This window comes from Natator depressus, chromosome 22, assembly GCF_965152275.1.
Source record: "Natator depressus isolate rNatDep1 chromosome 22, rNatDep2.hap1, whole genome shotgun sequence".
NCBI classification, from domain to species: Eukaryota; Metazoa; Chordata; order Testudines; family Cheloniidae; genus Natator; species Natator depressus.
Window position 1 is genome coordinate 2,262,739 of NC_134255.1, and position 17,711 is coordinate 2,280,449.

Consider the following 17,711-nt stretch of genomic DNA (forward strand, 5'->3'; position numbering starts at 1 on the left):
TCGCCTCTTCCCCACCTCCTCCCTTGAGCACAATGCGTCCCCGCTCCTCCCCCTTCCTCCCAGCGCTTCCCACCCATCAGCTGCCTAACAGCTCTTTGGGGGTGCTTAGGACTTTCTGGGAGGGAGGGGGAGGAGCGGGGATGCAGTGTGCTCAGGGGAGGAGGCGGAGAAGAGGCGGGGTGGGGCAGGCACTTGGGGGAAGGGGTGGAATGGGGTGGGGAGGGGGCGGGGCTGGGGTGGGAAAAGGCAGGGTGGGAAGGTGGTGGGGCAAGGGCAATATAGGGGCGGGAAGAAGTGGTGCAGGGGCGGGGCCAGGGGTGGGAGGGGTCGAGCACCCACCGGGCAGAGGGGAAGTCGGTGCCTATGTTTACAGGCAAAGGGAAGACAAGTAGACAACCTGTAACACAGGCAGAATGAGCAAGCTGGGAAGCGGTCATCCAGCCAGCTCCTGGGGCAGAGCTGGCCAGGGGAGTGGGGAAGGCAGACGGGCTTCCACTCCGAGCCCAGCAGATATGTCTGCTTGTGACTTCTGGGCTCAGGCCCCTCTGATCCCCAATGGGAGCGGAAGGTGGGGGTCAGTGGGAAGACATTCACGGAGTGAAGCGATTCTGGGATGAGACACTTGTGGATGTGATGCAACTTCACCAGCTGCTGAGGGGCCGTGTAACTTGGGGGAAGGCTCCCAGACAGCAGCCATTCACCCGGGGTTTCTGTGCCGACACAGGAAGGATGGGGGTGGGGGCGGCAGTTAGCTGGGGTCCTTCAGCACATCAGCTTTGACGTACTCTTGGGAAGTGACTCTCTCTCTTAAAGACAGGATCCAGACCCTGCACCATAATGGCCAAAGAGCTGAACCCACCAGAGATCGGAAGGTGGAGAGGGCAGGAGCCAGTGAGCATGTGAATGGCCCAGCCGGCAGGGAGGGGAGTACTTTCCCCCCTGGCTAGTAGCACAAAGGAAGAACTGCAAAGCCCTGGTTACTTGCCTATCTGTAGCCAGCCCCTGGAGCTGAGTGGGACAACAGTCCTGCACAGGGTAGAGGTGACTCACACTGGCTCTGATGAGGAAGCCAAAGCAGCGGGCTCGCTCCGTACCCCCACTGGGACATGGGTGCTGAGGGTGGTCGGACCCCCAGTTAAGGTCTTGTAGCGAGGATACATCTGAATGGGGCCCCAATGAGGTTGGGGTGCGTGATAAGCTACCTGCAGAGGGGCTGATGGGGGATGGACTGAAGAACTAGCCAGATGGTGCCCTCATGCTTGCCTGTGGCTGAGGTCAGGGAGGGCCACTTGGCCTGACACCAGCAATCCACCCAGCACAGGGTGTGAAACCTCCAAAGGCAGGAAGTGAGTTTCCAGGGACAGGGCTTAACAGGACTGAGACCGAGGCCTTGTCCGGACGTGGGAAAACTAAGGCACAGCAATGAGAGCTGGGCCCCAAACCCAGCAGCTGAATTTTAGACCTAGTGGCAGAAGGATCCGTCCTGGAAGAAGTGGGGGCCTTGTGGGCCACAGTGTTGCAAGATCCTGGGAAAGGATCCAGCTGAGAGAAGTGACCCAGTACCAAGAAAGGGCTCCCTGCGGGAAAACTGAACTTGGGGTATCAGAGTACCCATGGGGGGATGTCCCTTCTTCTAAATATCAGGGGGTTCAGTGCACCAAGTGAGAGCTGCTGCAGAATGTTTACTGCCCTGGAAATTCACAGGGGTCCCCCCTTTTGAGTTGGTGTATGGAAAGAGAAGGAGGGGACCCCTCGAGCTGATGAGAAACAAATGGGGAATCGGTGGTGGATTCTGAAGTATTGTTCTGGGGAAAGCTCACTGAGCTCATGGGTTTGGCCAGGAAGAACCTAGCCAGGACCCAGGAACTGCAAAAGGGCTGGTATGACAATGTGCCTGATCAGAGACCAGAAGAGGGGTCTCGGCTCAGTGCGAAGGGCACATGGGAAGAGCCCTGTGAAGTCAGCAACCAGCTGAAGGAGGTGAGTCATGCTGGAGCTGCCCAATTGAGCAATTGTACCATTTCAACATAATGAAGCTGTACTTTGACAGGGAGACTGTTGGTGTGGCCGTGAGTGTGGGCAGCGGAAGGAGAAGGGGAAAGGGAATCTCGCTCCTAAGCCAGGAGTTGACCTCCTGCTGGAATAACTTCTCTTCTCTGACCAGCTAATCCCTGCCTGCTGGCAGAGATCAGAGGGGCTGCGTTCATACCCGCAGCTGGGCGCCAGCTGGCCTGGGCTCACTAATCTGGCTATCTATGGGGGGAGGGGAGGTGTTCCCTGTTCACAGTCACTGGGAAAACAGCCCGGGATCTGGAAAGAGAGGTCAGTGACATGCTGGCATTAGGGGTGATCCAGCCATCCTCCAGCCCCTGGGACTCACCCGTGGGGCTGGACCCCACGTAAGACGAATTGATCAGACCCATTGTGCACTATCGGAAGCTCAGTGCTGTCACCGTGTTTGATGCCTGCCCCATGCTTAGGACTAACAAAATCCTAGACAAGGCGGGGTGGAGGAGCGTTACCTCACTACTGTGAATCTCACCAGGGGCTACTGGCAGGTGCCTTTGGACCCAGTTGCCAGGTTGAAATCTGCTCCCATCACCCCTATAGGGCTCTGAGTTCCTGGTCCTTCCTTTCAGCCTCAAAGGGGTGCCTGCCACCTCCCAGGGGATCAGTTACTGAGGCGCGGTGGAGGACTGTGCCTGGCATACATTCATGATATCCGTGTCCTGAGCCTGCGCTGGGAGAACCATGTGTCCCAGTGAAGAGGGGGCTGGGACACCTCCAGGATGCAGGACAGATGATAGAGGCTGGAAAGGGTAAGATGGCAGAGGTGTTGTACCTGCACCACAAGGCGGGAAGCAGCTGCCTAAAGCCAGAGCCAGCCAAGGTGAAGGTAACCAGAGATTGGCCCATTCCTCAAACCAAGACACAGGCCCTCTAATGGGAGGGCAGGGTACCACTGAAGGTTTGTACCCCACTTTAGCTCCTGTTACGAAGATTGGTAAATTGGGCAAGCCAGACAAGGTGGTCTGGACCGAGCAGTGCCAGGGGGCGCTCTGTGCACTGCAGGAGGCTCTAGCCCAGTGGCTGGGGCTGGTAAACCCAGACTTGGACAAACCCTTTAGGGTGTTCACCGACATGCCTCAAACGCAGGGCTGGGCACAGTGCTGATGCAGGCCAATCCGGAGGGGAAGAGACATCCCATTGTGTACCTGAACAAGAAGCTGCTCCTCTGGGAGCAGAACTATGTAGCCATAGAGAAAGGAATGTCTGACCCTGGGATGGGCTGTTAAAAAGCTGCAGCCGTGTCTATTGGGCGGAGCTTTATGGTGTACACTGACCACTCGCCCCTGATGTGGCTGCACCGGATGAAAGCGGCCAATGCCAAACTCCTAGGGTGGAGTCTGATCCGCAAGGATTATCATATGGGGTGGTCCATGTTAAGGGGAGCGTGAATGTTATAGATGATGCTGTGTCCCGGAGAGTGTCACCAGCTGGAGTGACCTTGCTCAGTTCAGACTCGAAGGGGGGAGAGATGTGATGAAGTTGGGGACTTTTGTAGTGTTTTACATGAACAGCATGTGCGCGCCTCAGTTTCCCTGTGTGCTGCATGTTTAACAAGGTGGTGAGAGATGGTTTGTTGCAGAGGACCAGGTATGACCTCACCTAGCAGCCAGGAGCCCCGGACACCGGCCTGGAGATGGGGAACCCTAACAACTGGTGACTAAGAGGCCCACTCCAGCTTGGCAGCCAGCTGGTTCTGGCCAGTGGGAGGACAAAGGGCTGAGGAGAGAGGACCGCACTGACCTGACCAACCAGTTCCAGCCAGAGGGGAACAAAGGATGGAAGAGAGAGGGCCCCAGTGACCTGTTTACCTGGGACGGAAGACAAAGCACAGGGGAGGAGCTGTTGGGGGAGATGATATTGGATGATCAGCTAGGAGTGGGCTGCTGCACTGGACAGAGAGAGAGCAGCCAGAGCCCACCCGGATGCGGGACAGACCTAGATGTACTGTGCTGAGGGATGCTAGGCCTGAAGGCCTTGAGAGTTTCCTGTGCTGGGTTCAGATGCTCAATAAACCCTTCTGTTTTACGCTGGTGGAGAGTCACTCCGGTCTAGAGATCAAGGCTGCATTATTTCCTCTGGGCATGGAGGCCCCGGGGGTCCAGAGCGAGTGGACTCTCTGAGGGGGCCCACAGTGAGAGACAGGCATGATGAGGGCTCAAAGAGGTGCATTTCCAGGAGGCAGAGGGGCCTATGGTTTAACCCCCGAGAGAGAGTGGACCCCCGAGAAGAGCTGTCACACTGAAGGGGGTTCTTCCCAGGGACCATATGGAGCCCGGGGAGAGCACGAGTCCTGTGAGTCCGTGACACCTTTATCAACCAAACTTGTAATCATATAAAAAAAAAAGATATCAAGTTAGTTTGAGCGGATTGATTTTCTATAAATCCATGCTATTGTCATAAATTATATTACTCTCCTTTAATTCTTTATTGATTGAGTTGGATATCTACCATTCCATTATTTTGCCTGAGATCAATGCCAGTCTGACAGGCCTACAATTATCCAGGGTGTCCTATTTACCCTTTCAAACTACTGACACGGCATTAGCTTTCTTCCAGTCCTCTGGAACTTCCCCAGTGTACTAAGACTTATGGAAAATCAGCATTAATGGGTGAGCAAGCTCCTCTGCCAGCTCTTTTAAAACTCCTAGATGCAAGTTATCTGGATCTGCTGATTTAAAAGTAGCTGCTGTTAACATCCTCCTTAGTCGTTGGAATAGACCGTATTTCTCCCCATCGTTTAACATGAATACATTACCTGGCATTTTCCAAAAAGGAAAACAGAAATATTTATTGAACACTTTTGGAGAGGACAGCTTGGAAAGGGAACAGTGAAGGGAAGGTGACAAGAGTGTGTGTGGGGGGGAGGGCTGCAGGGTGTCTCTCTCTCTTTGGATCCCTAAGAGCTGTTAGCCCAAAACAGTTTAACTATAGTCTACACAGATCAGAAGAGGGCTGTCTGCAGATCCCACCCCCTCCCGCATCTATCGTCGGGTGATTTATTAAGACAGAGGCAGAATAAGATGTAACACACAAATACTTATTATGAAAAGGAGTACTTGTGGCACCTTAGAGACTAACAAATCCAAGGTGCCACAAGTACTCCTTTTCTTTTTGCGAATACAGACTAACATGGCTGCTACTCTGAAATACTTATTCTGTCACTAGTCAGTAAACTTTACAAGGACCCCTTCAGACAATAAACAACATAAGCAAGACACACTCCATTGTTAAGAGTTACCAGAGCGTGAAGCTCAGAGCCCTTAAATCCCCTTAACCTATTGATGTAAAAGAGAGGAAAACCAAAATGGGTATTACTCTACCATACCCTGAAGACAGGGACACAGTGACAAAGACTCAGGATACTGACAGGGATAGTGGTGAAAATCAGGGGCGCTGGACAGCAAACAGAAACTCTGGAACTGGGTTTGCTTCTCCATCTGGACAAGTCCTCTGGGCAGGTCTTCTCCCTCAGATAGGTCTTCAGTGCTTGCCCACGCAGTCTCTGCTTGACCTCGTAGTCCAGTGCAAGTATGCGCTCACTAATGGTGTGTAGCAGCTGAGTGCACGTAGATTAATAGAGACCAAGATCCCAAAGTCCTGTGAGACCTGGTCCCTCTGGGGCTCCTGGCAGCTCGCTGAACTGTGTGGGACGCCCTGAGCGACAGGCATGTCGCTCACTCAATAACCTGCGGTCGCTAAGCAGATAGATTATGGCTGTCACATGACTCCAACTGCCCTGACCTTTTTCCACCTTAATTTGAAAAAGGCTGAAAGGGCATGAAATCATCTGAGGAGAAGGGTATCCAAGATGGAGGCTTAGCTGTCCTTTTATGTAATATCCACCTTGGATTTGTAAAACAGGTCAGAAACAGATTTTACTCAACAAGATCCTTTGTGGCTCAGTCACTAGCCACTGGGCTGGAGGCAGGATTCTCCAGAGGAGGTTCTCGGGCCTGGATGATTGAGGAGGCCAGACTGGATGGGCGTAATGGTCCCTTCTGGCCTCAGGATTCTGCATTTATGTTTTGTTTTACGGATCCAGAATGCTCTGGTACTCAGGGGGCGAATCCCCCCTGGCAGAAAGGGGCTGCTCAGAGCCATGGCAAACGCTGCCCATCTCCAGCCGAGACCTGCCTCTGCAGAGCTCACCAGAGGAGGTAGAGCTAGGGGCGCTCACGCTGCTTTCCCAGGGTCCCAACGTTTCATTTCATTCGTCCATGGGTTCGGAAGTGCTTTATCCCATCCCTCCCCTGTGTAGATGCCTCTCAGGATTTCTGGTTCCTCAAGGTCCTGGGCAGCTGGGACAAAGGGCTCCTCTTCTCGCTCTAGGCAGGAGATGATGTCAGGCTGTGAACGGGAATCCATGCTCATGGGAAAGTCCACAGGTAGGGTCCCAGCCTGGCAGATGTCTCAGCATTCATTGTTCCATTATTTTAACCCCAACCACCCTCCCCATGCTCACAAGGACGTGGGATCCGCACAGCTGGGAAAATACCATGGAAGCCTTCTGGGGAGGCAAAGTGTCTGTGAGGGGAGTTGATGTGTCCCTGTTAAGACACCAGCACCTGTTACATGCCAATGGACCCTTTATCTCCCACTCAGAGGGCTAAATCCAATCGCTGCACTGCCACTACTGTCCCCCACCCACCCTGGGATAAATTACGACTGGGTGGGCACAAGTTAGAGGGGAGGACGTGTGACCACCCCACGTGTCTCCCCTGCCGAGTGACACCCCCCGCCCAGCGCGGGCCACCACGTTACCTGCAGGGAGGGGTCCGGGGGGTTCTGTCCTTCTCTCCCTGTTCCTCCCCCTCTCCCCCAAGCAAGTTCGACCCGCTCTCCCTGGCAGCCGGGCAGGGAGCGGGACAGAGCCGCTCTGCCTGAGAGAGCCTGGCTGGGAGGCAGCCTGGGCTCGGCTGCCGGAGGGAGGGACTGGGGCTCCAACTCGCTGGGCCCCTATCCCTGCAGCGGGGCCCGGTGGGGGGGCGGCCCGCTACCGTCCCTGTTGCCAGGGACAGGGGTGAGCGAGCTAGAGTCCCCTCTCCCCTCCCCATCATGTTTCTGGCTCGCTCAGCCCCTGTCCCCGGGCCCCACTCCGCCCCCAGCGGCCAAGCCCAGGCAGGGAGAGGGCCACAGATGCGGCTCTGTCCTGCTCCCTGCCCAGCTGCCAGGGAGAGCCCCTCTCTCTCCCTGCCCCCGGCAGGCCAATCTGGAGGAGCATTTGACTCCCCATTCTCCCCCCGCACCAAATGGCTTCTGTGTGGGTCCTAGAGAAACAGCAGCTGAAAAAGCCCTGGCAGCACATGCCTCCCTGAACTGGGAAGAGCCTGATGGATCCAGAAGCAGTGCAGAGGTCTAGGTCCTCTTCGGAGGGGAGGTCCCAGCTGACAGGTGGTGCTTGGAGTGGAACTGTTGACAGTGCCATTGCAGGAGGACAAACCACCATCTCCCTCCTTGCCCAATAGACTGATTTGGGAAGAGCTCCCTGAGGCAATCGTCCCTGGGCCTTCCTCACCCCCGATCACCTTGGGCTGGCAATTCTGCAGCATGGAGCGGTGAAGGGTAAGGAAGAGGTCCCTAACCGTTTATGACAGGACATGTCCAGCTGCTTGTTACTGTATTATTTGCCGAAGCAGCTCCTTATGGAGGCGGCACTTAGTCCCCAGCCTCCTTCGGCGCGGCAGGACCCGGCACCGAGCTCTTCGGTGCACAGCGCCCCGGCGGCGGCAGGGGAGGCAGTCCCTGACCGAGATCCGTGGCACCACCGCTCCCCGGCACCGCCGTCGGTGACACGGGCTTGGCACCACTCCCGCTCCCCGGGACTGAAGTGGCACCAAAAGCCGGAGAAGAGGGGCAGAGACCCAATTCCCTGGAGCCAGCCACTGGGGTGCATCCTGGAGGGGAGCGCCCAGGAGCAAAGGTCATAGCTGCGGCACCATCAGTTCCAGGCCTGCGGGGGGAACCGTTGAGTCCGGTGCCGCCAGACTCCCTAACCCGCAGCGTGGTGGAAGTCCAGCAACTTTCTACCCCAGACACATTTGCGGTGGCGAGGGACCTCATCACCATGACAGCATCGGGGTCTCCTCCACTCCATGCCAAGCCCCCAGTGCCCCTGCGGATGGCACCGTCTCAGGGCAAGCCGGCGTTGATCCATCCATCAGCACCATTGGCACCATCGGCACCAGTGGTCAAGCCTTGGCACCGTTCCCGTTCCTGGCACCGTTCCCGGCACTACTCGAAGTCCAGGCACCGCTCTCCATTGCGCCGCCGGTTGTACTCATGGTGCTGGTTGCAATCGCGGCACCGCTCCGGTTCGCGCTGGCACTCCCAATCATGGTGCTGCTCTGCCTGCCGGTCGCCGTTGCAGAGCAGATCCTGGACCCAGCACCAATCCCAGCACTTTTGATCATCTTGGCACAGCTCCAGGCCACGGTACAGCTCCAGGTCCCAGCACCACGCCCCAGCTTTGCAGCACCGCTCCCCTTCTCCTCGTGGCTGCTCACCGGCACAGATTCATTTAGTGCTGCCCTGACCCTCACAATCCAGTTCTCGTTCCTCGGGTTCAGAAACAGGATCGAGGTTTTCGGACCGGGATCCCCGCTAGTTGGACTGTGGCCACTCTCTGATGCGGGGGCATGGCCATGGCAGGCGCCCAGGCAGGGACCCACCCAGTGGTCATTCTGGACCCCGTGGGCATACCACCAGGCCCAAGGTGCACAGTCTGGTGCTTCCCGGTTGGCCACCTCTGAACCATGGATGCCGGAAGCCTTCTACATTCTACACGGTCTTCCACAAGGATAAGGTACAGCTCAGGCTGCACCCAGCCTTTCTCCCCACGGTGGTGTCGGCTTTTCACACCAGCTAGGATGTTTTCCTGCCCGTTTTTTACCCTAAAAATCACGCTGGTCCTCGGGAGCAGCAGCTGCGTTCCCCCGATGTCCGCAGATCCCTAGCTTTCTACATTGAGTACACTAAGCCATTCAGGAAATCAACCCAGCTCTTCGTTGCGGTGTTGGACCAGATGAAGGGCCTCCCAGTCTCCTCTCAAAGGACTTCCTCCTGGATCATGGCCTGCATCTGCTCTTGCTATGAGCTGGCCAGCGTGCCGACCCCAGCTCTCACCGCGCACTCCACTAGGGCCCAGGCCTCAACAGCGGCGTTCCTGGGCCAGCAGGACAGCAACTTGGTCCTCAGTGCATACCTTCACTTCTCACTACGCCATCGTCCGGCACACCAGAGATGACGCAGCTTTCGGTAGAGCGGTGCTACAATCTGCACTCCTTCACTCCGACCCCACCGCCTAGGGAAGGCTTGGGAGTCACCTAATTGGAATCGATATGAGCAAGCTCTCGAAGAAGAAAAGACGGTTACTCACCTTTGTATCTGTTGTTCTTCGAGATGTGTTGCTGATATCCATTCCAAACCCGCCCTCTTCCCCTCCGTCGGAGTAGCCGGCAAGAAGGAACTGAGGGGCGCCGGGTCGGCAGGGGTGTATCTTGAGCCCCATGCAGGTGCCACTCCAGGGGCTCCACAGCCGACCTGACGGATGCTGCTAGGGGAAAAAATTTCTGACAGCCGTGCACGCAGCGCGCGCACACCTAATTGGGATGGATACGAGCAACACATCTCGAAGAACAACAGTTACAAAGGTGAGTAACCATTGTTTTCTTCCGGTGGGAAGTAAAGGCTTGAGGCCCAAACCCTGGAGGCGGGGAGCTCTGAGAGACGGACTGCTAGAGGGGCTGGAGGTGCAGCAAGCTCTGAAGCGGGATCAGATTCCTGGCAATAGTGCGTGTAGAGCAGTTCTCAGCCTGTTTACCATTGTGGGCTGCATCCAGTACTGTTAGTGTGGCCCTGAGGATGTCACGTGGGCCTCAGCTCTGTGCTGATCAAGGGCGGCTCTACCAATTTTGCCGCCCCAAGCAGTCGCCGCCGAATTGCCACCTCCACAACAGCAGCGGAGCTGCCGCCCGAAAGCCGCCGCGGTGGGAAGAACGGCGGAGCTGCCGCCGAATGGCCGCCGCGGGACACAGCCGGCCGCCCCGTTCTGACTGCCGCCCCAAGCACCTGCTTGGAAAGCGGGTGCCTGGAGCCGGCCCTGGTGCTGACTGGTCCACAAGCAGCCCACGGGCCGCAGGTTGAGAACCACTGAGTAGCCTTAGCATAGTTTCCTGTTACTGCCAATGTGTAAAATTAAAAAGAGTGTGTGAGAGCAAGAGCTGGCGCCCTATAGCCTGTGGCGGTCACACCAGACTGGTGTACATTTGTTAGCATTGCACGGTTCGCTTTCTCCAGGGGGAGGTGTAATGACAAGCAGAACACAAAGCTGCATCCTCTCAGAGGCAAGCGAAAGCTCCCCTAGGGGTGACACTGTTAATTTACTTGTGGATTCATATGCTGGCTATGAAAAGAGGACCCAATCTGGCAGCCTCACCAACACAACCAGGCCCTCCCCTCTGCACTAGGGTCAGTCAGGTGCATTGAGAGTTCACTGGACAGGATGCTCCAGTCCGAGTCCCACTGCATCCCCTCTTGGACGAAGTCTCCACAATGGCATCTGAGCCCTGAAGTTGCTTCCAACCCAGCATCTCTTTTATGGAGGATACACTGTAGTCCTGTGCAATAAGGGCACCAGCAAGAGAACATACTGCAACAGTCCTGGGAATTACTAACTGCCCAGAAATCAAGGAGGGTGCGAAAAAAGAAATGAAATGTTACATTCTTTGGTCGCTAGATGGTGCTGCTGCTGTGTGACACGGAGCTTCAGAAAGGTCCCAGTGTGGCTCCCTGGGAAGGGCACCATTTGTTTATGGTGTTTGCACTGACATTTTAATTGCAGGACTGGGAAGGCTTGTCTGTAAGAAAGCTCAGTGCTTTTCTGTTTTCTGTTTTGATTCATTCCTGTCCAGTGCCAGATCTTCAAAACGCCATGTATCTCTTTCTCACACACACACACACACAGCCTCATGGCAATAGTCTGCATTGTAAAACCTCCCTATAAATGTCTGATCATGATGGGGGGCTGCTAAGGAGCTGTGAGAGTCTTAATGCTCCAGATCTGAAAAGGCTTGAGGTGTGTATTTACTGATAAAGAGGAGACCTGCCTGCCTTTTGAGCCAAATTGCCCCCAGCTCACGTTCACATTTAACATGATTTTTATTATTATTTATACCAACTGAATACTCTGCATTGAGGCAGAAGGAAAAGATGCAAACATTAGGCATCAATCAGGCATATCTGAAATATTAGCCATATGTCCAAGAAAGAATTCCCGAATAGATCGGCCTTGCCAGCAATAACAAACCCTCTCTTGCTGGCTCTGACAGATGTAGTATGGCTCAGCAGCATGTTTTCAGGCTCAGATAATTCCTCTCACAGAACTAGCTCAGTGGGGTGGAGGGATAGGTTTGAGCATTGGCCCGTTGTGAGTTCAATCCTTGAGGGGGCCATTTAGGGATCTGGGGCAAAAATTGGGGATTGGTCCTGCTTTGAGCAGGGGGTTGGACTAGATGACCTCCTGAGGGTCCCTTCCAACCCTGATATTCTATGTTGCTGCTGGAAAATACAGCAATGAATTGTAATCATAAGTCGTACACTAAGTGATGATGATGACATGGGCCAGATTTCACTGGGGTTACAATGATGTAAACAAGAACAGAATTGGCCCAATGTCTCCTAATCAGCTCATAGCGCAGTGGTTGGAGCATTGGCCTGCTAAACCCAGGGTTGTGAGTTCAATCCTTGAGGGGGCCATTTAGGGATGTGGGGCAAAAATTGGATATTTGGTCCTGCTTTGAGCAGGGGGTTGGACTAGACCTCCTGAGTCCCTTCCAACCCTGAGATTCTATGATTCTATTCCAAGATCATGACCCAAGAACTCCTCAATGCCAACTGACAAGAGGTTTAAAAGGATGTCCTGATTCTGGTCTGTACAGCGTGACTCAGCAAAGAATGTTGTCTGAGGGGTTAACTGAAAGCCAGCATCACTCAGGCCATTGTTACTATTGTGCAAGGGATGTAGAGATACTGTGCAGGGCGCTGCGTGCACACTGGGAATGTGTCCTTGGAGTCTGTACCACAGCAGAAGTGAAGAAACAGGTTTCCTGTCACACAAAAGGTGTTTATTCACCTGTCTCTCTGCTGAGATGTAAATTAAGTGTCTCATTCACAGTGAGTCTCTCATCACCCATCTGAGGTGAATGCAGAGGAAGGATTGTAAGAATTCCAGCAAGGTGTTAACAGGTAGAGACAGGGGCAGAGCTGCCGCCGAATTGCCACCGCGGGACACGGACTGCTGCCCCATTCTGAATGCCGCCCCAAGCACCTGCTTGGAAAGCTGGTGCCTGGAGCCAGCCCTGGGTAGAGAGAGAGAGTGCAGGAAGAGAAGCTTATCTTGAGATGCATGTTAAAGGTTTGCTAGACTATATTTGGGGAACAAAGGAAACACCCTGCACCTAGGAAGTAAACAGGCAGTGTGTTTACATTAATGAAAACAGGATCACAACCAGCCTTGGCTGAAGACACTGCAAAAGGCTTTGCACAAGATAAACTTCATTAGACAGGCGGCTAACCTAATAGTTAAGCTTAGGGTATGTCTTCACTACCAACATTAAAGCGCTTGGCAGCTGTGTAGTCGCAGCACCAGCACTGGGAGAGAACTCTCCCAGCGCTGTAAAAAAACCCACCCCTCGAGGGGAGTAACTACCAGCGCTGTCTACACTGCCACTTTACAGCACTGAAACTTGCATCGCTCGGGGGGTGTTTTTTCACACCCCTGAGCGAGAAAGTTTCAGCACTGTAAAGTAGACAAGGTCGTAGTCTCTAAAAAGCGTGTTATGTAACCCTTATGTTTCCATGATCCTTACTCACTATCTCTTGAATTGTGACTCTTTGATAATAAACATATTGTTGTTTTCACTATAACTATATCTCAGTGCTGTGGCATTAAGCAAGGTGCTGATCCTGAGTTGAATCAGGCAAGCTGGTCGGGGTAGAATTTCAGATTTTGGTGGAGGGTGGCAACTTTAACCATGAAAACACCTTAGGTACCTGAAAACTCTATTTGGAACACTTCAGCAGTGTCCTTTTGATATGTGAGAACATCCACTGGTTTTTGCAAGTTTTCCATATTAAAAGGAAAACAAGACAGAAAATATGGTTGAAGACTTGACTGAATAGCTGTATGTCCAACTAGTCCTATTTATCCATGTATTCAGCCATATTGTTTGTTTTAAAATACATACCAGATAATCAGGAAACAAACCCAGTGATAAAGTATACAGATTTAAGCCCACTCGTCCAAACTGATGGGTGCAGGCAAGCCTCTGCACATGTGTGGCGCACCCCATCCACCTGTATTACCTTGTAACATTAGGGCCTCATAACCGTACTTGAATTAGCATCTGTTGTACCACTGGCACTGAGAAGAGTATGGCTGAGATGTTGGAACACTTGACTGGGAATTCTTGGTTCCATTTCTGGCTCCATAACTAATTCACTAAGTGAACCTGGGAGAATAATTTCGCCTTTCTATACTTTGATGTCCCCATCTGCTAAATGGGAATAAACAGTAAATCCCTATCTTGCAGATGAATAAAGACTAAATTAGAACAGTGAGACTTCATTAATTATTGTGCTTTGAGATCTTCTTATGATGCTATGGAAGGGCCTCATATCTAGAACTGGCTGGACATTTTTCAACGAAACACTATTGTCAGAACATGCTGATGGTTGAAGCCAAAGCTTTTCACAGGAATTTGCCAATTTCAACAAATGTTCATCAACAAGGGTTTCACAGGTCCAGGATGGAATTTCTGGGCAAGGAGAGAGACCCAGCCCATCAATAGCCAATCGGCTGGTGGCTAGAGTACTGATTCAGCCCAGAGCCTGAGCCGGAGTCTCCCACAAGTGCTCTAACCACTGGACTATGAGCTATTCGGGGTGCATACATGAAGCTTTACTTAAGCAGAGCAAGTTCACTGACTAATGTGCTAGCCCCAAAGCCCCCCTCACAGGGGGTTGTTGGCAGGGCTTAGGTCACACCAGGTGTAAGAAGAAACCAAGAAAACCAAACCCAGTCAGCATTTGAGCACAGCCCCTGCCATTCAAGCATGCAGCAAACCTCAGTGTCCTGTAGATGACAGACGCAGGATGGGAACACTCCAGACCTGGTTATTTCTGGAGCAGAGAAGGCACAGAGCTCTTCCAAGAAAGGCTTGTCTCTAGGAGCAGGATACCTGTGTAAGCAGTCAGGATGAGCTCCACCCTGACATCTGGTGGTGAGGTGTGGCAAGTTGTGGAAAAGAACTTTAGGGGCTGATCTCATTTGCATAGGCACACCCACCCCCCCTAGCATGAGCCCATAGCTGCCCAAATGGTCACTCTGGCTGCTGTGGGATCCCCAGTGTCTCTATTATTGGGGCAGGAAGAATAAATTGTTATTACCCTGATTATGGGAATCAAGGACAGTGGAACTGCACTTGGCCTTTTGTTATGATGGAGGGACTCGCCATCAACTAAGTAGCACTCGCTAGGCAAGGGACATGGGTTCCAAAAGTCTGTGAATGGAGAGAGGTTGTGGATAGGTATTAATACTTGGTGGTATGGGCTTCCTGGTGAGGGCCTTACATGCTAATTGCACTTCTTCCTCTCTCCACTGTGGAATATCAGAGCTAATTTTGATTCTATTAGGAGTCTAGTTACAGGCTGCTGAGCTCAATTCCCTTTGGGCTAATGGTGCACCAGCACTGAGGCTCCCCTACTATGAGCTACAATCATAAAAGAGCTAAACTTACTAAGAGCTGAAATCGCTGAGTGTTGTGTTAAGTAGTGGGGGAGCCTGAAGATATATGGTGGAGCAGTTTGCGGGACGGCGAGCAGAGCGGCTGGTGGAGCAGAGCAGAGCAGTTTGTCGGATGCCTAGAGCAGCTCATGGGGCGGCTGGCAGAGCGGCGCCCCATGGAGAGGTGGGGCCATCAGCTTTGGACCATGTAAGGTGCCCCTTAAACCCCCCCCCCCCATCTCTACCCAGGTTGGGAGGTAAAACTCTGCAGATAAACTTTTGAACTCTGGGGCTGCCCTGACCAGGGACTGAGACTTTTGGGTCGTTGGAAATCTGGGACTTCGGGTGATTTGGGGTTGCTGGACTCAAGAACCAAAGGGAAAGGACATGCCCCGATTTGCTTGGGGTGGGTTTTTTGCTCATGGGTTGTGTTATGAATCCTGTTGGTGGTGTTTCCCCAACATAATGCCACATTGTTTCTCTCTGTTATTAAAAGGCTTTTTGCTACACTCAGACTCTGTGCTTGCGAGAGGGGAAGTATTGCCTCTTGGAGGCACCCAGCGGGGGTGGTATATGTTTGTCCCAGGTCACTGGGTGGGGGCTCGAGCCGGTTTGGCATTGTGTTATTGGAATGGATCCCCTAGATACTGAACCCGGCCCTTGTTGCTGCCGACTCTGACGGGCAGAAGGGTTACACCTGCACTGGTGACTCACAGGAGAGCCCCACCCCCCTTCATCAGCCTCCTACCCACTGTCCTGGGCACAAGCGATGGAATCAGACCGACCCCCTTCTGCACGGGGGGAGGAAAGGGGCAGTTATTCGGAACTCCCCTCCCCAGGCAGCTACCCCAGGAAGTGGGACTGAGGCCACTAGCCTCCCTGAGCTGCCAGCATGGCGGGGGTGGGTGGGGGCCATCTGCTGGGAGGCAGCGCAGGACCAGCAGGTCACTCACCCAGCGAGCAGGGGCCGCGGGCAGAGAAGCAGCAGTAGCCGGCAGCCAGTTGCAGAGGCAGCAGCGGAGGTGTTGCGTGGTACCACCCCCCCCCCCCCGTGGTGAGAGGTGAACCCCGTGAACGCCCCTCTGTACGCTGACCAAGGACAGCCAATTGTGAGGGGGTGCAGCAGGGGGAGCAGGACTGATGCGTTAAAGGGACATTTGCTCATCGGACTTTCCCACTGCCAGGTGGGAAACTGAGGCAAGGGACACTGTGGGGTCTACTTTGCTTATGGTAACATGCTTTTGCATGTGGTTGTCGTGTTTTCCCAAACGAATGCTGGGTTCCCTCTCCCTTCTAAGAGAAGTTTTCTATTGCTATACACAGACTCTGTTTGTGAAAGGGGAAGTGTTGCCTCTGAGAGGCGCTCAGGGGTGGTGGTAAACTTTCCCAGGTTACTGGGTGGGGGCTCAAGCCAGTTCTGTGTTATATTGTTAAGAGGAACTTCTGCATATTGAACCTGGCCCTTGTTGCTGCCAACTCTACCCGCCAGAAGCGTTATACTTATAACCAACCCATAGCTTTCCCCTGTCGTATTATTACAAAAGCATGACGGGGTCAGAGGCAACACAGTGCACGGCCTGAGTAGCCATCTTTCTCCAGTAGCTGGGGCGTGAAGAGTGATGGTGCCTTAAAACAAGGGGCTTATTCTGGAGGCTAATGAGCATGCACAGGAGTAACTGAGGGCTTGTTTGGCCTGCAGAGTCTCGGTTCCTGGTGATAACGTGCCAGAAGGGAACAGCTCTGCTTGGCTGTCAGACTCAGGCCAACTGTTATAACAGCAAATGGATCCCATTCCAGGGAATGCACAATCCAGGGCTTGGTTTGACCCGTTCTCTAGCAACAAGAGCCCGGCCAGTCGACTCAGGCTGGGTCATAGCTCTGAATATGCACCAGGGCAGTAGACAGGAAGTCTGGGAAGTGGTGGAGAGGCTGGGGGAATTTGGAGGGGTTTGGTGGCAGGGGTGGAGACTGTGTGCAGCAAGAACGGGAATCCCAAACGATTCCAAGCTAGTTCTTCCCTGCATTCCCTGCCTTTCTGCTCGGAGCCCTGGAGCACCTCTCACAGGCCACTGGGGAAGGCCAAGCCAGGCCAAGCTGAAACTCAAGGCATTGATTCTCCAGTGCCGTTCCTGATCTTGGCTCTCAGCTCTATGGAGGATGAGGAGTCTGGTGGCAGTGACCAATTGTACTTGGTCCCTAATGGGTTTTGCTACTTAATCACCATCTACTTTCCCTAGGCCGTGGCTGGAACCAGTATTGTTATGCTGCCCACATGGTTTTCAACAACTTTTAATTTAGTTGAGTCAACATGACAGCTCTGTAAGCAGCGTGCGGCCAGGCCTTGTCTCTATTGTACTGTTTTCAAACAGATGTTTAGAAATAGCCAAACATCTGGCTTTGGTTTCAGTTCCAAATCAGCAGTGTTTGAGCCATACCTGTGCCCTTGGCCAAGTGTCCCACTGCCAGGGTGAGCAGTGGGACACTTGGTGCCCCCCCCCCCCCTCCGGTGCGATTATTATTCACTGGAACACATACATTATGAAATCATGTATCAGATATTCTCATCAAATGGGACCAAATCCATGCAATTCCCATGAAACTTCTCTCTATTTGAATATGTAATATCGTGCTGGGAGATTAACCTAAAAGCAGATTAATAGACAACTCACCTAATCTGGGATGAAATGAGTGCAAATAATACCCCTTCTCTGTGTTTGTGTAACTGGAATTTTTCATATGATCCTGCTTGTGTTTTCAATACCTTACTGCTTGGAATTCATGTGCCATGACCCTAGGCCAAGGCCAGGAACTGAACCTTTTCACTCCCAGACACTGACTAAGGATTACAATGTGTAGGGAG

General features: G+C 53.3%; 1 long non-coding RNA gene across 1 annotated transcript; it reads left to right on the top strand.

Moving 5' to 3' along the window:
• Positions 1-325: 325 nt before the first annotated feature.
• LOC141976050 (uncharacterized) lies at positions 326-4,309 on the top strand. The gene is made up of 3 exons (XR_012636052.1): positions 326-1,980; positions 2,640-2,819; positions 3,626-4,309. It is a non-coding gene; the product is annotated as an uncharacterized LOC141976050 (long non-coding RNA).
• Positions 4,310-17,711: the final 13,402 nt, after the last annotated feature.